General features: G+C 41.7%; 1 non-coding gene across 1 annotated transcript; it reads right to left on the bottom strand.

The window, feature by feature from the left end:
* Window positions 1-21,973: 21,973 nt before the first annotated feature.
* On the bottom strand, window positions 21,974-22,057 carry LOC121103862. Its single transcript, XR_005836152.1, has one exon. It is a non-coding gene; the product is annotated as a small nucleolar RNA SNORD35 (small nucleolar RNA).
* Between the last annotated feature and the right edge of the window lie 355 nt (window positions 22,058-22,412).

The raw sequence follows: 22,412 nt of genomic DNA, 5'->3' as shown, positions 1-22,412 counted from the left end.
TGCTTTGGCTATTTGGGGTCCTTTGTGGTTCCATACAAACTTTAGGATTCTTTGTTCTAGTTCTGTGAAAATGCTGTTGGTATTTTGATAGGGATTGCGTTAAATCTGTAGGTTGTTTTGGGTAGTATAGACATTTTAACAGTATTTGTTCTTCCAGTCCATGAGCGTGGAATGTCTTTCCGTTTCTTTGTGTCATCCTCAATTTCTTTTGTCAGTGTTTTATAGTTTTCAGAGTACAGGTCTTTCACCTCTTTGGTTAAGTTTCTGCCTATGTATTTTGTATTATTTGGTGCAGTTGTAAATGGGGTTGTTCTATCGTTTTTGGCGCAATGGTAAATGGAATCAGTTCCTTGATTTGTTTTTCTGCTGCTTCACTATTGGTGTGTAGAAATGCAAGAGATTTCTGTACAGAGATTTTATATCCTATGACTGTGCTGAATACTGTATTAGTTCTAGAAATTTTTTGATGGAGTCTTTCATGTTTCCTACATAGAATAGTATGATATTTGCAAAGAGTGAACGTTTGACTTCTTCCTTGCCAATTTAGATGTCTTTTATTTCTTTTTGTTGTCTGACTGCTGAGGCTAGGACTTTCTGTACTATGTTAAATAGTAATGGTGAGTGGACATCCTTGTCTTGTTCCTGACCTTAAAGGAAAAGTTCTCATTTCTTCCCCATTGAGTATGATGTTAGCTGTGGGATTTTCATATAAGGCCTTTATTATGTTGAGGTCTGTTCCCTCTAAACCTACTTTGTTGAGGGTTTTTTTTAAATCATGAATGGATGCTGTAGTTTGTGAAATACTCTCCCCTTATCTATTGAAAGGATCATATGGTTTTTATCCTTTCTCTTGCTGATGTGATGTATCACATTGATTGATTTGCAAATATTGAACCACCCTTGCAGCCCAGGAATAAACCTGATTGTGGTGATTTTTTACATGTATTGTTGGATTCAGTTTGCTGACATTTTGTTGAGGATTTTTGCATCTATGTTCATCAGAGATACTGGCCTCTAGTTCTCTAATTTTGTGGTATCTTTATCTGGTTTTGGTATCAGGGTAAGCTGGCCTCATAGAATGAATTTGGATGTTTTCCTTCCTCTTCCATTTTTGAAAAAGTTTGAGAAGAACAGGTATTAACTCTGCTTTAAATGTTTGCTAGAATTTATCTCTAAAGGTATCTGTCCTGGACTTTTGTTTGTTGGGAATTTTTTGTTTACTGATTCAATTTCATTGCTAGTAATTGGTGTATTCAAATTTTCTATTTCTTCATGCTTCAGTTTTGGTAGGTTATATGTTTCTAAGAATTTCTGTATTTCTGTATTTCTGTATAGGTTGTCCAATTTGTTGGCATGTAATTTTTCATAATATTTCCTTACAATTCTTTGTATTTCTGTGATATCAGTTGTTATTTCTCCTCTTTCATTTCTGATTTTGTTTATTTGCGACCCCCCCCCTTTTTGATGAGTCTGGCTAGAGGTTGATCAATTTTGTTGATCTTTTCAAAGATCCAGCTCCTGGTTTCATTGATCTGGTTTTTCTTTGTTTGTTTGTTTGTTTTGTTTGTTTCTATATCATTTATTTCAGCTCTCATCTTTATTATTTCCTTCCTTCTGCTGGTTTTGGGTTTTGTTTGGTCGTCTTTTGTTGTGTGTTCTTAAGGGGACTTCTACATTCCTCCTGCTCCCAGGACTAAATCTTGGATTTAATGTTGATTGTATATAGGTGCAATCAAAGTAATGTTCACCTCCACCAGAAGTCCCAACAAATTGTTGGGACTCTATTTGCAATTTTTCCTATTGTAATTTCTACTAGATTATAAACTCCATGGAGGAAAGGATTGCAGTTTGTTCTGCTTATTGAGGTATCTCAAGAGCCCACATCTCTGTCTAATACCACATAATAGATAGTCCATACATATCTGTTGAATGATCAAATGCCCACAGTGACATTGTAAGCTCCTTCGAAGGAAGAGAGGGCCTCCGTTTCCATCCTCCATGAGAGCCTAACAGTGCTAGGAGAATAGAAGGTGCTTGTGGTAAGTTACAGAAATGGCCACAAATTCTTCCTTTCTCAGAAGAGCTGGAATCTTCATCTCTTAAATCTTGGCTTGGCTGTGTGAATTCCTTTGGTCAATAGGACATGAGCAAATGTGATACAAGCAGAGATATGAAAAATGCTTGGGTACTGGAACTTGGAATTAGAACCCTAACATGACCATGAGCTAGCCTGCTAGGGCATAAGAGGCTACCTGGAGGAGAACCAAGCATCCCAGCTGACGTTCTACCAACTACCAGACATGTGAGCAAGGCCTTTCTAGATCATCCAACCACCTGCCATCCTATAAGCTGAGCAAAGACACATGGGCCAGCCCAGATCTGAAGGACTGCTCAACTAACCCATTGAATCATGAGCAAAATGAAATGTTTGTAGTTTTAAGCCACTAAATTGAGGTCATGTGTTATACAGTAATAGATAATGGATCCAGTGCTCAATAAATTCCTAAGTTTAGATAAAGAAAGATATGTCATCTCAGTTCTCAAATATTGTGTGCCTGCTATATGCCAGGTTCTATACTTGGCACCAAGAACATGAGGATTAAAACTTGTGGTTCCTGAAAGCCTCCTTAAGTATGACACCAAAAGCACGGATGACAAAACAAGAAAAAGATACATTGGATTTCATCAAAATTAAAAACTTTTGTGCTTCAAAGGATACCATCAAGAAAGTGAAAAGAAAACCCATGGAACTGGAGAAAAAAAGAGAATAACAAGTGTTGGCAAGGATATAGAGAAATTGCAACCTTCATATGCTGTGGGGAGAAATGTAGAATGGTGTAACTGCTTTGGAAAACAGTTTGTCTATTTTCCCAAACGTTAAAAGCAGAGTCACCATATGATCTAATCTGGAGAGTACTCTGACACCCATCAACCAATTTTCCAATTCTCTGGACACCAATTGGATGTCCAACAATTCAATTCTGACACTAACTATATGGAGTTCCTGTCAGATTCCGTGTATTTAAGGGGTTAGTCCCCACAGACTGCCCCCACCTCAGATGCCAGTTCCAAGTCCCAGGCCACTCATACTTCTGAGTGACTGGCTATAAAGCAGAGGTTCCCATGACCCCCTCCTCAGATTCAGTAGTTTGCTAGAATGGCTCACAGAACTGAGAGAAATATTTTATTTATGTTTGCTGCTTTCTTACGAAGCTTACAACTCAGGAATAGCCAGATGGGGGGGATGCGTAGGGCAAGGTTTGGAGAGGGGAAGGAGTGTGGAGCATCCTCCCAGCAAATTCACATGTTCACCAACCTGGAAACTCTCCAAATATCATCTTATAGAACTCCATCTCCAGCACCACCTCGCCTTCCCATGGGTCAGTGGGTGGGACTGAAAGTTTCCACTCTGATCACTTAATCTTTCTGATGACCAACCCGATCTTATGGCCATCTAGGGGTCCCTCCTTAAGTCACCTCCTTAGCATAAACTCAGGTGTGATAGAAAGGGGCTTGTTATGAATAACAACAAAAACACACACCTATTACTCAGAAAATTCCAAGGGTTTTAGGAGCTCTGTACCAGAAACCATGGGCAAAGACCAACTATGTTTTTGTATTATACTCATCCAGCAATTCCACTCTAGATGTATACCCGGGAGAAGTGAAAACGTGCATCCACACAAACACTTCCATGTGAACGTCTAGAGCAGCATTCTTTATAATGGCCAAAAGTAGAAACAACCCAAATGTCCACCAGCTGATGAATGGATAAGCAAAACATGGTATGTCTGTACATGGGATATCGTTTGTCAATGAAAAGAAATGACGTTCTGGTAAGTGCTATAATGTGGACGATCCTTGAAAAGATTATGGTAAGGAAAAGAAGTCAGACACAAAAAAACACATATTCTATGATTCTATTTATATGAAATGTCCTGAAGAGGCAACTGTATAGAGGCACAAGGTAGACGAGTAGTTGCCAGGACAACTAGGGGGAATGGAGAGTGACTGCTAATTGGTACAGGATTTCTCTTTGGAGTGATAGAATGTCCTAAAATCATATTGTGGTGATAGTTGCACAACCCTGTGAATATGCTAAAAAAGGGTGATTTGTATACTTTAAATAGGTGAACTGTATAGAGTGTGAGTTATATCTCAATAAACCTGTTTTTACAAAGTCCAGCAACTTGGCCAAGGTCAAAGAATTACTAGTAAATAGCTGAGTTGGGACTTGAATCTAGATCCAATCTGCACACTCCCTTTCTGTCTAACTTTCTATCTCATGTAAGCCTGGTATATTTATGTACCTCAAAAAATTGTGTGCATATGAAAATAGTAATATGTATTACATATATAAAACATTTTATCATCCACTTTTCTTTTTTTTTTTTTTTAAAGATTTTTTTATTTATTTATTCGACAGAGAGAGAGACAGCCAGCGAGAGAGGGAACACAAGCAGGGGGAGTGGGAGAGGAAGAAGCAGGCTCACAGAGGAAGAGCCTGACGTGGGGCTCGATCCCAGAACTCCGGGATCACGCCCTGAGCCGAAGGCAGACGCTTAACCGCTGTGCCACCCAGGCGCCCCTATCATCCACTTTTCTTAAAAAAAAGATTTATTTACTTATTTACTTGAGAGAGAGAGAGCGCGTGTGCGCGTGTGCTGGCAAGTTGGGGGAGGGGCAGAGGGAGAGAATCTTCAAGCCGACTCCCTGCTGAGTGCGGAGCTGGGCTCAATCCCGCAACCCATGAGATTATGACCTAAGCTGAAACCAGGAGTCAGACACTTAAGCAACTGAGCCACCCAGGCACCCCTATCATCCACCTTTTCAAAATTAATTTCTTATTTTAATTCCAGTAGGGTTAACATACAGTGTTGTATTAGTTTCAGGTGTAAAATATAGTGATTCTAACACTTCTGTACATTATTCAGTGTTTATCATGACAAGTGTACTCTTAACCCCTTCACCTGTTTCACCCATTCCCTCACCCACCTCCCCTCTGGTAACCATCAGTTTGTTCTTTGTACTTAAGAGTCTGTTTCTTGTCTCTCTCTCTCTCTCTCTCTTTTCCCTTTGCTCATTTGTTTTGTTTCTTAAATTCCACATGAGTGAAATCATATGGTATTTGTCTCTCTCTGACTTATTTCACTTAGCATAATACTCTCTAGCTCCATTCATGTTGTTGCATATGGCAAGATCTCATTCTTTTTTAGGGCAGAGTAATATTCCATTGTATGTATATGTGTGTGTGTGTGTGTGTGTGTGTGTGTGTGTATACACACACACCACATCTTCTTTATCCATTTGTCTGTGGATGGACTCTTGGGCTGCTTCCATGTCTTGGCTATTGTAAATAATGCTGCCATAAACGTAGGGGTGCATATATTTTTTGAACTAGTGTTTTCATATTTGGGTAAAAACCCTATAGTGGAATTACTGGATACTGTGGTAGTTCTATTTTTAATTTTTGAGGAACCTTTGTACTGTTTTCCACAGTGGCTGCACCAGTTTGCATTCCCACCAACAATGCAAGAGGGTTTCTTTTTCTCCACATCCTCACCAACACTTGTTTCTTGTGTTCTTGATTTTAGCCATTCTGACAGGTGTGAGGTGAAATCCCACTGTGGTTTTGATTTGCATTTCCCTGATGATGAGTGACGTCAAGTATCTTATCATGTGACTCTTGGCCATCCCTATGTCTTCTTTGGAGAAATGTCTGGGCCCATCCACCTTTTTAAAAAAAAATTTAAATGGTTTGTGAGCATTTTTCCATGTCATGACATAGTCTCCTACAACATTAAATTTTAATAGCTACATGGTATCCCATTGTATGGCTGACCCTTAATTTATTCAACTGAGTCCTTATTATTTGGATGGTTTCTAATATAGAGAGAGCTCTTATCAAACTAACTGCTATAAACAGGCTGATAGGCTTTTTATTTTTGATAGCATCCATGGCCTTTTTTCAATGATCTCTCTCTCTTTTAAACTTTTTACTAAATCACAACGTACGTACATAATATATACATATCATAAATGTAAAGGTGGACATATTTCACAAACTAAACATACACGTGTAACCAGTACCCAACTTAAGAAACAGAACATGCTTCAGAGGGGAGGGGGGTGGGGGAATGGGATAGGCCGGTGATGGGTAGTAAGGAGGGCACGTATTGCATGGTGCACTGGGTGTTACATGCAACTAATGAATCATGGAACTTTACATCAAAAACCAGGGATGTACTGTATGGTGACTAACATAATATAATAAAAAAATATTATTATAAAAAAAAAGAAACAGAACATGACCAGTACTTCAGAAGCTCCCTTCATGCCCTCTGCCCCCCATGACTTTTTCTATTTCAAAGGAATAACAGCTGGCAATATGTCAAAGTGGCAAATCCAACATGCCCCTTTGGGGCAAGGCCAGTAAAGACGTCACAGATAGCCATTGAATGTATACTCATGGCTCTTCTGCTTGTGCCTTGGCTCTCCCACTTTCAGTGCTCTGGTATCTACCAACCTTAACCCTCACCTGAGTGTCATCTATACCCTGAGTCTCCACCTTTTAGGTAGCTTCCGGAGCTGAGTGGGCAGCTGGCAAGTTGAGCTATCATGGGTGAGCGGCATGTCCAGGCATGTGGTGCCCTCTCCCCTGCCCTACACACTTGATAAAGCTGAAGGGGAGGGCCTGGGTTGTTCTGAGCAAGGGCCAGATGTTCTAAACCAGTGACTTTCCAATTTGTCTGTGTATTAGAATCCCTGGGGGAGCTTTAAAATGTAATAATGCCTGGCTCCCACCCCCAAAGATTCTGATTAAATTGGCATGGGGTGTGGCCTGGACATGGGGATTTTTTAAAAATACCCAAGTGATTCCAGTGTGCAGCAGAGGCTGAGAACCCATGCTCTAAAGTCAGATTCTTTTTTCCCCTTTTTAAATTTTTATTTAAATTCTAGTTAGTTAACATATAGTGTAATATTGGTTTCAGGAGTAGAATGTAGTGATTCATCACTTACATATAACACCCAGTGCTCATCACAAGTGCCCTCCTTAATGCCCATCACCCGTCTAGCCCATCCTCTGCCCACCTCCCCTCCAGCAATTCTCAGTTTGTTCTCTATCCTTAAGAGTCTCTTATGGTTTTTCCCTCTCTCTTTTTTTTTTTTACCCTTTCCAGTATGTTCATCTGTTTTGTTTCTTAAATTCCACGTATGAGTGAGATCATATGGTATTTGTCTTTCTCTGACTTATTTCACTTCTCATAATATACTTTAGTTCCATCCACATCATTGCACATGGCAAGAGGTCATTTCTTTTTGATGGCTGTGTAATATTCCATATATATCTATATCTATATCTATATCTATATCTATATCTATATATATATATATCTGTCTCTCACATCTTCTTTATGTATTCATCAGTCACTGGACATTTGGGCTCTCTCCATTGTTTGGCTATTGTTGATAATGGTACTATAAACATCAGGGGGCATGTACCCCTTTGAATCTGTATTTTTGTATCCTTTGGGTAAGTATCTAGTAGTACAATTGCTGGATTGTAGGGTAGTTCTACCTACAATGAGGAACCTCCATACTGTTTTCCAGAGTGGCTGCACCAGTTTGCATTCCCACCAGCAGTGTGAGAGGGTTCCCCTTTCTCTGCATCCTTGCCAACATCCGTTGTTTCCTATGTTGTTAATTTTAGCCATTCTGACAGGTGGGAGGTGGTATCTCATCGTGGTTTTGATTTGCATTTCCCTAATGATAAATGATGTTGAGCATCTTTTCATGTGCCTGTTGGCCGTCTGTATGCCTTCTTTGGAAAAATGTCTATTTATGTCTTCTTCCCATTTCTTAACTGGAGTATTTATTTTTTGGGTGTTGAGTTTGATAAGTTCTTTATGTATTTTGGATACTTACCCTTTATCAGATATGCCATTTGCAAATATCTTCTCCCATTCCATAGGCTGCCTTTTTGTTGTGTTGATTGTTTCCTTTGTTGTGCAGAAGCTTTTTATCTTGGTGAAGTACCGATAGTGTATCTTTGCTTTTGTCTCCCTTGCCTCCGGAGATGTGTCTAGTAAGAAGTTGGGGCGGCCAAGGTCAAAGAGGTTGCTGTCTGTGTTCTCCTCTAGGATTTTGATGGTTTCTTGTCTCACATGTAGGTCTTTCATCCATTTTGAATTTATTTTGTGTATGGTCTAAGAAAGTGGTCCAGTTTCATTCTTCTGAATGTGGCTGTCCAGTTTTCCCAACGCCATTTGTTGAAGAGACTTTTTTCCATTGGATATCCTTTCCTGCTTTGTTGAAGATTAGTTGACCATATTAAACTCAGATTCTTTTTTGCTTTTGTCAGTGTGTTGCTCAGTGTCAACATCAGCTGAGGATTAAACGCCACGACTCATTGACTCTGTAATATTTTTGTAATTCACATTAGCTTTTTTTTTTTGGCTTTCCTTAGAGGGTTTGTGCAACACTATTTTGACAACATGCCACTCTCTCTATAGATTGAACTGACAATCTCTAAGATCGCTGTGGATATACTGGGTCATTTAGCCTGTATAGGAATAAGATGTCTTAAAACAATAATGAGTTACAAAAGTTAAGCATATTTGATGTGTTTTCTTATGTCTCCTGCACATGATGTGCCTTGGTACAATAATGTGCTTACTGGGAGAAATGTCGGTCTCGGATGTATAAATCACACGGGGGAGATTTGCAAAGCCATGATGCCTGATCCATCTGACTTGTTCCCTGGCTGTTTCCTGCAGAGGACACAAGCCTCAGTCAGGGAGGATTTTCCCATATAGGGGACTGGACAGCATATTTGAAAGATGATTAAAAAAGGCTTCTTTATAAGTTAACTTTAAGAGGGAAAAGGAAATGCCTGGTTTATGAAGCATAAGAAATGGGGTGAGTAGAAATCAGACACTTAAAGTAGAAAAGGAAGAGAAAGGAGTTCGAGCAAGAAGAGAGATGGGTCTGGGGTAAGTTGGCACTTCCAGGGTGTGAAAGGTGCATGGCTGACCCCCAGTAGAGGGAATGACCGGCTAGCTTACTGTTGGACTTAGAGTAGGACCATTGGCTCATTGGAGCAGAGCCTCCCAGGTACTAATGCGCAGGAAGTGTGGGCAGGTGTCTTCTGTGTTAGACAGGGTAATAAACAGTAAAAGCAAAAACAGATATAGAACCACCTTCTGATTCCTGGGGAAATGTCAAGCTCTCCCCACTTTCACTCTTAAATGTCTGCATGAGAATGCTCTTTCCTGGCTGGGGTTCGCAGGAGTCCTTTCCTGAGGAGTGCCCAGTGGATCCTGGCCAGGAGGTCTGCGCCAGCAAAGCTCAGAGCTGCTGATGCATTTGCCCACATGATTTCAAAGCAGTGGTGGGTTCTGTCTTGTATTTATACACCCAACAGAAAGAATCTATTTTAGAGAAAACAGGCGAAGAAGAGAGCTGAGGGTAGCAATTTCATAGCCTGCTCTGTAATTTAGTGTGGGGTTTTGTGCTGAAGGAGAAAATAATCCCTGTGTTAACAGACAATGGAGGATGAGAGAACGAAGGATCAAGCAATTTGGACCCTGATCCTGTGAATTTTCAATGTGTTGGGAAGGGAGGAAAACTTTTGACTTTTTCTTGTTCCATTTTAACATCATAGAGAGACATTGGTTATTTGTGGAGTCAGACGCACAGATTAAGATATAGATAGATAGATAGATAGATAAATAGCGGGGTGGGCAGTGTAATAATAGGATAAGAGGAGCTGAGACTACTGACCAAGGACATGGGCTCTGAAGTCAGACTGCTGCCTGGGTCTGAGTCACAGCCACCACGAATATGTCACTTTGGGCAGGTTATGTAACCTCTCTGTGCCCCCAGTGTCCTCAACTGTGAAATGGGATAATAAGAGTACATACCTCGTGGAGCCTGGCACAAAGTAAGCCAATAAAAGTTTGCTTTTATTTTATTATCATTAGTATTACTCACCAGGATATTAAGAGAGAACAGATGAGAATCATCTACCCTAGCCTGAGAAGGTCAGAGAGAATCACCTGCCAGGGTAGTGGAGGTGGTGGGCTGGGCTGAGTCTCGGATGATTAATAGGAATTGGCAAGAGAGGAGGGAGATAATATCCCCATTCCAGGCAGACTGGGGTCTGTGGCTTAGGAACAGAGCATCTGTAAGGAAGGTTTTTATGTGATTTATATTTTTTGAATATCACTATTGCTGCCACATTTGACAAATAGGTAAACACATGTATGGAAGTCACAGTGGTTTTCTCCAGTCCATAGAAAATGACTGGAGTGCAAGGGGGTTCAAGAACCTCTTGTGATGTCTCCACATCTCCCCAGGGTCTGCAGTCTACAGTTTGGAAATTATTGCTGGAGTCTGTTGTATCCTGGACGCAGGCCCTGCTTTCCTTCAACAGTGCTGTCCAGATGGAGAGCCACTGAAAGTTTTCAAACAGGGGAACCATGATGGAAATGGTTATTCTACATCTATTTCAGTGAGTCTCCTTTCAGTGCACCTTTATGTGTAGCTGACTCAAATCAAAAAACTACATTTCCCAGACTCCCTGGAAGCTGTGCAATTTCAGTCCCCCCAATCAGATGTGGTCACGTGAGACAAATCCAGACCGCCTTTAAGTGGGGAGAGAGGCATGGTGGGAAGCTTCTGTGTTGCAGGTGTATCTTTCAAGAGGTCTGGTGTGCCTGTGAAGCCAATGGTTCCAATAGCGGCTTCCTGAATCCCCAGATTATATGTGAGGTTGGCAACCCTGGGGCCAGCTGTTGAAAGGGTGTCGGTTCGCCGTCAAGAGAACCCAGTCAGCCCGTGTCTGGTGTTGGCTGTATCCTGGACCCAGATCCTGCTTTCTTTCTACATTTAGCCAGTCCAGGGTCAACCCCACTCTCTGTGTCTCCTTTTCCCCACCTATAGCCCACAGGTTTGAGAAGGGAATCTCTGCCCTGGGTCTAGGTGACTTTCCTCCCAGAAGGCACCTGGGCTTCTTAGGCAGATTTCCCCCACCCTCCCCTTTATTGCAAATTTGAACATTTCCTTCCTTCACTTCCCCAGATACCTTGCCACAAAGTAATGCCACTTTGTGGGGGAAGAGTGATATAGCCTTGGGGGGGTCATGCTGAAACAACAGGCTCAATGATCTAGGTAAACTAACTGAAATGGAGGGGCAGGAGTTCCCAGGTTATTTATAAAGGAAGCAAGTTGAGACAGAAGGAGCTGTCCTCTCAAGTGGAAAGAATGGCCCTTCAGGATCTTGAAGCAAGCACTTAAAGAGAAGTGAGATGAATAAACTGTGGGAGTGAGCTGGGGAGGGGTGACCTACACCAGGCCCAACGAGGTCTCCACCAGTCCTAGAGACAGTCCCCAGGTGCAGTGTGGGCTGTGCGCTGCACTCAGACACCTGGCAAAGGGCACTGAGCAGGAACTGAAATCCGGCCCATGCCCCACTTGCCCAGTGGAGAGCCCCAGCACGGGGCTGTGTGCTGCAGGAGGAAGGGGCAGGTGCCTTTTAAAATCCACACTGAGGTGTCACGGGGGCAGCCATAGTTCCAGGTGGTGGGATAGGGAGGAGAGGCCCAGACACTGTCCATCTCAAAGGCTTCTGACACCTGGAAGGGTGTCCTCTCCCTGCCTCAAGGCACTGACACCCGGTTTGCAGAGTTGTCTTCCCAGCCCTCCTCCAGCTCTGAGACAGCAGTTTGCCCTTTTATTACGTAAGCACATGCGATGGGCAAGGTGGCATTGAGTGTTACTGTTTCCTCTGCCAAGTGTTTTCGTGCTATAAAACTGCAGAGTACGAACTCTGCAATCATTCTTTGGACTTTAAAAATTGCTTAGGAAAGAAGAGGGTGTGGGGAGGAAGGGGAGGAGGAAGACAGGGAGAGACAAAGTCCTCTTGGATCGCAAACTGCCAGTTTCCCTTCTAGAGTGACTAACTGCGTTTGGTCTTTTGTTCCTTGCCTGGGGAACATGTTCGACAAGTATAAAACTGAATTGGGTTGTTTATAGCAAGGCTTTGAAGATTCCAGGCTTTCTGCTGTAATAGCAGTGCAGGCTGTGTCTTCTGCTGCCTGGAACCATGGCCACCAAAAACAGACAACAGGTCTGACCAGAATGAGCTGCTTGGGCACCAAGGCCCTCAGCCTGCTGATAACTGGGCAGAACCTCTGTAGGGAGTGGGGTGGAGAAGGCGGGGAAGAAGGATGTGTCAGCAACAGCATGGGCACAGCCCTTGTGCGCACTGGGCGAGAAAAATGAAAGGGCAGAGAGTATGGTAGGAAGAAAGTCCACTTTCAGGGGTTTCAACCAAAAACGTCGATCACTAAAACCACTTTTTAACAAGCACAAAGCAAAGGGAAATGCTGTGCGCAAGTCGGTTCGCGCCATCTCCAGCAGATGCGCCACTCCCCCGCTTGCAGTCCCCAGCATTTACCATTTTCGTGCACACTTGCTCAGCTTCCGACAGTCAGCGGTGGCTGCTTGCACCTGAGACTCTCTCCAGACACAGCGCCCTCGCTTCTCAGGCAGGGTGACTCGGATGTGTGCCTCTAGTCACCCAGGGTTCCCCAGCAGGTTCACGCTCCAGCGGCCCACAGTAGCAAATTGCTTGCCAACACACCCTTAAGTGGCTCCCTTTCCTTCCCTTCATTGCCTAAGCTCCCCACTGCCCTACCGATGTTTCCTGAACTCTCCCAAATCACCTACTTGCACTGGAATCCTTCTATCAGCGCCCAGTTCTGGGGGAACCCAAGCTAAAACATCCTCCTACCTTTATCCATTTTGTTTAAATCGGCTCTCTTCCCTTGTTAAGTAGGTTTAACTTTGCTCTAAACTTCTCATCCTCAAACTTACCACCAGGTTGGAGTGGCTCTTCTATCCACACAGCTTGTTTGATACAAGGGGTATCCACCTTTTGAAAGTCCTTTTGTGATTCTTTTTTTTCTAAAGATTTTATTTATTTATTTGAGAGAACAGAGTGACAGAGAGAACACGAATGGTGTGTGGTGGGGTGGGCAGAGGGAGAAGCAGACTCCCCACTGAGCGGAGAGCCTGACAAGAAGCTCGATGCCAAGATCCTGAGATCATGACCTGGCTGAAGGCAGACGCTTAAGCTACTGAGCCACCCAGGTGCTCCTTCTTTTGTGATTTGTAAGGAACTTTGCCAATTCCTTGATAGACCTTAATTTGCTGTGTTAGATATTTGTTCTGGTACCTGAATTATAGACGAGCTTTCTCTTAGTAAATGTATTTTCTGATAGACGATGTGAGTGGGATCATGTTTAAAATATATTAAGGGAATTTAGAACTCAAACTAATTGTCTTGTGAGTCCTTTTATAAAACAAACCCAAATTTATGAACTTGCATGTATTTTCTTTCCTTAAATTTAACTATACCCACCTTGCTTTAAATGGGACTTCACCTATAGTCTCCCCCATTTTTAAAAATTTTTAGGTCATCTCTATACCCAACATGGGGCTGGAACTTAAAACCCTGAGATCAAGAGTCACATGCTCTACCGACTGAGCCAGCCACGTGCCCCTAGTCTCCCCTATTTTAATGCTACTTCTGCTAATGTCATTTAGCCTGTTTCTAAGGATCTAATACCGAACTATCTGAAATACAATATTGATGGCACAGAGCCTACAGGAAATTAGTTTTGTTCTCCAGCATCACTTTAGGACTACCATTGTATGTCTTTTTGTGTCATTAATTTGTGGAGAGATGCTGGATAAATCACAGACTCTGCATTCTTCCATTCTTCCAGCATATTAGTCAGTAAATTAATATTTGAAGTTGTATGAACTAAAGAAAGAATGGGACTATAGCCCTTCCTTAGAAACAAAATACTAGGGCTCATTTCAGTATAAAAGTAATATATAGGGGCGCCTGGGTGGCACAGCGGTTAAGCGTCTGCCTTCGGCTCAGGGCGTGATCCTGGCGTTATGGGATCGAGCCCCACATCGGGCTCTTCTGCTATGAGCCTGCTTCTTCCTCTCCCACTCCCCCTGCTTGTGTTCCCTCTCTCGCTGGCTGTTTCTGTCTCTGTCGAATAAATAAATAAAATCTTTAAAAAAAAAAAGTAATATATACACAGAGAAAACTAGAATTCAGAAAAAAGGAAGAAATGCATCTGTATGTCTTCTGCATAAAGAAACTCAGCGTCACATTTTAGTTTATTTTCTTCCTACCTCTCTATGTACAGTTTTTGTGTTCTTATTATCATCGTGGCATTGGCACGTTCTGTTATTATCTCTTGTTGGGCATCAGACATCATCTTAATAGCAACATCAAATTCCAGGGAGTACATACACCATAGTCTCCTTACCCAGTTCTCTACGTTCAGGTACTTTCTCCCTATTTTTACCATTATAAATGATGCCCAGCATGATTTAGTTTGTGTGACAGTATGTTCCCCTGGATCTTTCCCCAGCACTTGTAATCCTTGTGAGTGTTAATTCATGGTGGGTAGGTCCCACACTACACAGATAATGAGATCATGAGTTTCTGTACCTCTCCTCTGCACATCCTGAGCACCTGCTCTGTGTGGGGCACCTTGAAGGAGCCAAAGATGAATAAGACCCAGCATCTGTCTGCAAGGAGCTTGGCCTCTGGAAGAGGAACACAGACCTGTAATCCATAAATAATAGCAACCTGGTAAGAATGTTCTACACAGGGTATTAGGAGAGCACAAAGGAGCACGTCTCTGACTCTCCCTAGTGAAGGGTTTTAGAAGCGTAAGATTTTTCCAGACAGTGCAGATAAAGAAAATAAGAAAATAAATCAGGGGAGTGTGATAGCAATGGGTGGAGGGCAGCCACAGTAGACAGAGCAGATGGGATAGGCCTCTCTGAAGAGGTGATGTTTAAACTGAGACCTAAATGACAAGAAGGTTTCAGCCACTGAAGGACCTGGTAGAAGAGTGTTTAAGGCAAAGGATCAGCCGGCACCAAGGAGACAGGAGTGATCTTGGCTTGTTCAAGGAAGAGAATGGTGGGAGTGACATGAGTGAAAGTAGAGTGGAAGTAGAGTGGCTGTCAGGGAAAGGGAGAGCAAAGTGAGGTGGGTCAAATGAAAGGATAGCAGGGCAGCTTTGAGAGCTCAGCTGTTGTTGGAGAACATGTGTCAGGAGCGGTTCCAACACATAAGGTTGTGTGACTTTGTCAGCATTTCTTAGTAACACCGGAAGTAGAGAAGGCAGATGGTCTGACTGATAAATTGTTGGAGGTTGCAGAACAAGTGTAGTGAATGGACAGTGGAGTAATGGAGTGGAATGTACTGGGAATGGAGTGTTTGTAGTGTTGTGCTCTAAGGGCCAGGCTAGATAAGAAAAGAATGGAAAGTAAGAAGGTGGAAGACGAGGGTGTGACAAACAGGGAGAAAACAGAAGGCTGGGGGATTGGAGGTCTCAGAGGGTGTACGGAGCCTATGAGATGGAAACAAGGTAGAGAGAAAGCTAGAAGGACAAAGAGTTTTACTCCGAGAATAGAATACTGGAGTTTAAGAAAGCAGGTAGAGTTCAGACAGCTGTGGGTGATGTCAAGGTCCATTGCTGAAGTAAAATGGAGGTGATCAGGGAAGTATGGTGCAAGATAGGGTGTTACTTGATATAATCAAATCAAAACTTTTGTGCATCAAAGGACACCATCAAGAGAGTGAAAAGACATGAGGCGCCTGGCTGGCTCAGTTGCGGGAGCATGTGACTCTTGATCTTGGGGTCATGAGTTCGAGCCCCACATTGGGTGTGGAGATTACTTAAAAATAAAATCTTTAAAAAAAAGAAAGTGAAAAGACAACCTTCAGAAAGGGAGAAAATATTTGCTAATTACTTATGTGATAAGGGTCTGGTATCAAAAATGTGTATAAATAACTCTTACTACTCAGTGATAAAAAGATAAGTAACCCATTTAAAAATAGGTAAAGAATCTGAATAGATATTTCTCCAAAGACAACGTACAGTCAATAAGCACATGAAAAGATGCTCAACATTATTAGCCATCGAGGAAATGCAGACCAAAACTGCAATGAGATACTGCTTCACACCTAGTACCAGAATGGTTATAATCAAGTAATCAGATAATAAGCAACCCTTGGCAAGGATATGGAAAAATGGGAACCCTCATACACTGCTAGTGGGAATGTAAAATGGTGCAGCTGCTTTAGAAAATATTTTGGCAGTTTCTTAAAATGTTAAAATTAAAGTTACCATATGACCCAGCAATTTCACTCCTAGGTATATACCCAAGAGTAACTAAAGCATACACCCATACAAAAACTTCTACCCAAAAGTTCATAGCAGCATTCCTTAATAGCCATACAATGCAGCAACTCAGGGGCGCCTGGGTGGGTCAGTCGGTGAAGCATCTGCCTTCTGCTCAGGTCATGATCTCAGGATTCTGGGATCAAGCCCCGTGTAGGGCTCCCTGCTCAGTGGGGAGTCTGCTCCTCCTTCCTGCTTGTGTGCACGCACGCTCTCTCTCTGTCGCTATTTCTCTCTCTCAAATAAATAAATAAAATCTTAAAAAAAAAACAATGTAGCAACTCAGATGACCCTCGAAAATGTTATGCTAATTGAATGGAGACAGTTACTACTTTAACTTAGTAGTTGCTCATGGTAGATTAGGGGATGGAGATAAGCATTTTCTAAATGAAATAGAATAGGCTAGATTAGATTAGACTAGATCAGATCTTTATATCCCAGCACAAGTGCCATTTCCTCAAGAAGTCTTCCCTAACTGGGTCAAATCCCCCTCCCTTGGAACCTGTCCTTGATAGCACTAAGCACAGTTGGAAGTTTGTGTTTGTTTGCATGATGATTGGATGGACGTTGGGATCCCAGGATGTGACTAGAAATGCCCTGCGTCTCTAGCACTTAGCACACAGTTGATGGCACATAGCAGGTTATTTCTAAAGATCTGCTCAAGGAAGGAAGGAAAGAAACTGGTAAGTGGGGGGGGGTGTCAAAGTTGTAGATGCAAAGAATAGAGTAACCTAGAAGGAAAGGAATAAAATGGGGGATGTAGATGAGGTCTCTAAAATAAAGGGCTCTAAGACATTGTTTTTCAAACTAGGGGACACAACACATTAGTGAATTGCAAAAATGATACACTAAGTTGTGGCCAGAATTTTTTTAATGAAATGGAATAGGGTAAGTCAGAAAATATCAGAGGGGTGCCTGGGTCACTCAGTCTGGCGCTTGATTGCAGCTCCTGTCATGATCTCAGGATGGTGAGATAGAGCCCCGCCTCGCACAGGGCATGGAGCCTCCTTAAGATTCTCTCTCTCTCTCTCTGCCCCTTCTCCCACTCCCCACGCCCACACACACTCTCTCTCTAAAAGAAAAAAGAAAATATCAGAGAATATAGCACATACCAAATTTTTCATGAAACTTTTGATTCAACTGTATACACATGCGTGCATGTATATATGGTATACACGAACATACATACATGTACACATGTGTGTTGTGTCATGATTCTACTGCTTTTCAATTTTTAAAAATTGAGACACTCCTATACCATACCTTCTGGTTCGAACATTCCTGACTGTATTTCTTTTCTGAAGCACTGATCATTCTAGTAGATTGAGATACAGACTGTGAATGTAAGACCTTTGGTGGTTTGTACCAGTAATAGCATAGCATATTTTAAAAGTCATTTGTTAAGTACAAATTAAACATTAATTTCTGAAGTATAAATTGAACATTAATGGAATTTCTTAAGTATAAACATTAATTTGAGTTTTTAGGAACAAGTTAAACAATGGTTGCAATCTCTATTAAGATGTTTTTCAGTCTCTAAAATGTACCAACAATTATGATTATTTCTTTTTTTTTAAATTTTTTTAAAAGATTTTATTTATTTATTTGACAGAGATAGAGACAGCCAGCGAGAGAGGGAACACAAGCAGGGGGAGTGGGAGAGGAAGAAGCAGGCTCATAGTGGAGGAGCCTGATGTGGGGCTCGATCCCATAACGCCGGGATCACGCCCTGAGCCGAAGGCAGACGCTTAACCGCTGTGCCACCCAGGTGCCCCAATTATGATTATTTCTAATCATTTATGATTAAGAAACCCAGGAAGCCAGTGTTTAGTTTTGTGGCAAAATGCATGTCCTTAATTTAATTTCTTTTACCACGAGTTATTTCAAAATGGTTTAATTGTAAAATTTCTTTGAATGCATGGAACACATCAAATGAGCCTAACAATTCTTTCATTTTGGAACTGTGTGCGATGGGAAGCCCAGGGCCTTTGGAGCCATTCTGGTATGCAAGGAATCCTGGCTTTGTCACTTACTGGCTGTTTGACATTTGACAAGTTGGTATATTGGGATCTTGGCTTCCTTGTCTATAAAACAGAAAAAATAATTTAGGTGGAAATTGCCTTTTGTGGAGGTCAAATTGGTCAACTGTCAGCAATTTCATGTGGCTCAAACTAATGATTATCTTACCCGGTGGTTGTGAGGATCAAACAAGACAATATTTGTTTAATACCTGGCACAATGCCTATTAAATGTTAGCATTCCCTTTGATAAAGGTGAAAAATACTAGTGTCATTGTTTAATTATCTCTTTTAAATTGGCGTCATACACATTGGTCCATTGCACATTATATGCTTATTTCATTGGTGTCTTGCCTTGTTGCCGAAAGAAGTTAAGGAGACTATTTGCACATAGTTGGTACTAGATAAATATTTGGATACTAGTGAATTAATGTTTCTGTTGAGTTTTGTTTCCTTGGTCATTTTTGAGCCATCATTTGGTACTTAAGTAGAATTTGATGAAACATTAAAGAGCCCAGTTTGGACTGTTCTTTTCCAAGAGTTTGTGACAAAGTCTTGTTTTGTACTTCTATGACAGGCTGTTTTTTCATAGGAGCCAGCCCCATCCGATGGTGTCTGGTGAATGTTTAACAACAGAGTCTCTGGAAGCAAGGGTGTGTGGGTGGTGGTGGACCTAATATGTAGCACTGGCCAATTTCCATGCAAATACTTTCGTCACCTGTCACTGCTGATTTCAGGCTAGCAACTTGACATCACTGCATGCACAGTTGGGAAGAGGTGAGTGCAGTGAGCTCTTCCTAGCTAGACCCAAGATGCTCCAGCCCCACCGCTGGCCCCAAGACACATGAAACCCAACCTGAGGGCAGTGCTCTGTAGACTGGAACTGAGTGTGCATGTAGGATGTCTGATTTATATTTATGCTGCTAATAAAGAATTTTCATAATTACTGAGTATTTTTGAAAAACACAACTAACAGAGTAACTGAAAAAGTGGGACAAAACAATAATTACAATATTTATCATTATCCTACATCTGTATGACACCTTCTCATTAAATTGCTGTTCTTGAGGAGACAACCTGCAGGGTTTTGCTCTTCTTTTTTCCTTTGGTCAACTTATTATTTTAATGACTAAAATACTAAGTAAGTATTCCCCCTAAATAGTGCTACGTCAGCTTCTACGACATCGGCCAAAGCAACCTTTTTCATGACACATCTCCAAAGGCAAGAGAAACAAAAGATAAAATGAACTTGTGGGACTTCATCAAGATAAAAAGCTTCGCAGAGCCAAGGAAACAGTCAAAAAAACTAAGAGGCAGCCCACGGAATGGGAGAATATATTTGCAAATGATACTACAGATAAAAGACTGGTATCCAAGATCTACAAAGAACTTCTCAAACTCAATACGCGAGAAACAAATAAACAAATCATAAAATGGGCAGAAGATATGAACAGACACTTTTCCAATGATGACATAAAAATGGCTAACAGACACATGAAAAAAATGTTCAGAATCATTAGCCATGAGGGAAATTCAAATCAAAACCACACTGAGATACCACCTTACGCCAGTTAGAATGGCAAAACTTGACAACGCAAGAAACAACAATTGCTGGAGAGGATGTGGAGAAAGGGGATCCCTCCTACATTGTTGGTGGGAATGCAAGTTGGTACAGGCACTCTGGAAAACAGTGTGGAGGTCCCTTAAAAAGTTAAAAATTGAGCTACCCTATGACCCAGCCTTTGCAACACTGGGTATTTACCCCAAAGATACAGACGTAGTGAAGAGGAGGGCCATATGCACCCCAATGTTCATAGCAGCATTGTCCACAATAGCTAAATCGTGGAAGGAACCGAGATGCCCTTCAACAGATGACTGGATTAAGAAGTTGTGGTCCATATATACAATGGAATATTACTCAGCTATCAGAAAGAACGAGTTCTCAACATTTGCTGCAACATGGACAGGACTGGAGGAGATAATGCTAAGTGAAATAAGTCAAGCAGAGAAAGACAATTATCATATGATTTCTCTCATCTATGGAACATAAGAACTAGGAAGATGGGTAGGGGAAGAAAGGGATAAAGAAAGGGGGGGTAATCAGAAGGGGGAATGAAGCATGAGAGACTATGGACTCTGGGAAACAAACTGAGGGCTTCAGAGGGGAGGGGGTGGGAGAATGGGATAGGCTGGTGATGGGTAGTAAGAAGGGCATGCATTGCATGGTGCACTGGGTGTTATACACAACTAATGAATCATGGAACTTTACATCAGAAACCAGGGATGGGGGCACCTGGGTGGCACAGCAGTTAAGTGTCTGCCTTCGACTCAGGGCGTGATCCCGGCGTTGTGGGATCGAGCCCCACATCAGGCTCCTCCACTATGAGCCTGCTTCTTCCTCTCCCACTCCTCCTGCCTGTGTTCCCTCTCTCACTGGCTGTCTCTATCTCTGTCAAATAAATAAATAAAATCTTTAAAAAAAAAAAAAAAAGAAACCAGGGACGTACTGTATGGTGACTAACATAATATAATAAAAAAAATTTTAAAAAAATAAAAATAAAAAAAATAAAAAGTGCTACGTAATATTATTTATTGACTCTCTTGATGATCTAACTGGCTCAGATCTTGGGAAACTCCTTTTTGGTGGGATTGTAAAATCCAACATCAATTTTTTTTTTTAATGTGAGGGAATGCAAGTCACAGTTGGGGGAATTGCTGAGGCTGTGGGTTATTTTATGAGTGATGTATCTTACGATTTAAAAAATGCTTCTGCAAATTAAAGATTTTACTCTAAATCAGGGGTACTAAATGGGAGGTGGTATTGTCCTGGGGTAGGGGTGGATTTAAGAAATCCATGGTGGCATTTTTTTTGTTGTTGTCACAATGATTGGGGAGCACTGTTGACATTTAAAGGGTCGGGCTGGAGATGCTAGAACTGAACATCATCCCATGTTGTGAATGACCTTCAGATATCCTGCTGAACTGTCACGTAGGTGAAATAAACACCTAATTTTCTAAGAATGCAAACACAGTATAAGTTGAAGGATACTTGCCTTTAGTTTTGCTTAGAACTTTCCCAAAGTTGTTCACCATGTTGGGAAGTCATAGCACCATGGGCAGTACTGATTTCGTCATTTGAGTTGCCACTAAAGCCCACTGTGTCAGTCTTGGCCTTGAGCTGTCACTCACACTAATACTATGATAGTGTAAGCATTGAGCTACCTTATTTTGTCTTCTAGGATTGCCATGCCTGAGAGTTTCCATTTTGAAGTGCATGTTAATTTAGTATACATTACTTTCTCTTTATTTGTCCTTTCTGACAGGGTATTATGTTGATTTTTTTATTTTTACAATTATGCATGTGGTATCCCCTATGGGTTTCATTTCAGGTTAGTACAGGAGGGCTACTGAATATTTGTTATTAAAGGGATCATTGGGTCTGAGATCCAATAACTAATCTAAATAACTAATCCTTAACATAATATGACAATACCATTTCCGTTTCCAAGGTCCCCAGCATATCTGCCTGCAGTCTGACATTAAAGAGTGGCACATCATTGTCCCTTGGCTTCAAGACTATAAGCAGATTGTTGAACTCTGCCCCAGTCACTATCATTTGTGGCCCCAAATAACAATTTTATCCATTTTCTTTTTTTCCTCCTTTTTTCCTTCCTGGCATCAGCAGAGCCATTGGCGCTACTGCCACTGCCTACAGTGGCACCCGCAGCCCATCATGAGAAAAAATCATCTGCTGAGTTTTACCCATTTTCTTGATCAGTGCTTACAGTATTGTCATTTTGTTCGTCAGAACATCTGGTGCCCTCTTGGACAAGGACGTACTCAAAAAGTCCAGTGGATCAAATATTACGGCAGTTGTAAAATGAGGCGAACCTCAGTTTCCTTGAGTTTAAAATTTGCCCCTCAGGAGTGTGGAGGCAGGCATTAGCAAGCACTTCCGTTTTGTCTCATGCTGTGCGTAGTGGCATTAAACACCCTTGTAAGAAAATAAGCACTTAGTGCTGTGCACACAATAACAAAAAATAAATATATACTTTGAGCTGGATTCAAATATGAACCTACAGGTCATGTTGTCAACCCAGTGAAAAAG

The sequence above is a fragment of the Ursus maritimus genome (genome assembly GCF_017311325.1).
Source record: "Ursus maritimus isolate PB19 chromosome X unlocalized genomic scaffold, ASM1731132v1 scaffold_X1, whole genome shotgun sequence".
Taxonomy (NCBI): domain Eukaryota; kingdom Metazoa; phylum Chordata; class Mammalia; order Carnivora; family Ursidae; genus Ursus; species Ursus maritimus.
The sequence above is the reverse complement of the archived record's forward strand: the minus strand, read 5'-3'. Positions and strand labels throughout refer to the sequence as shown.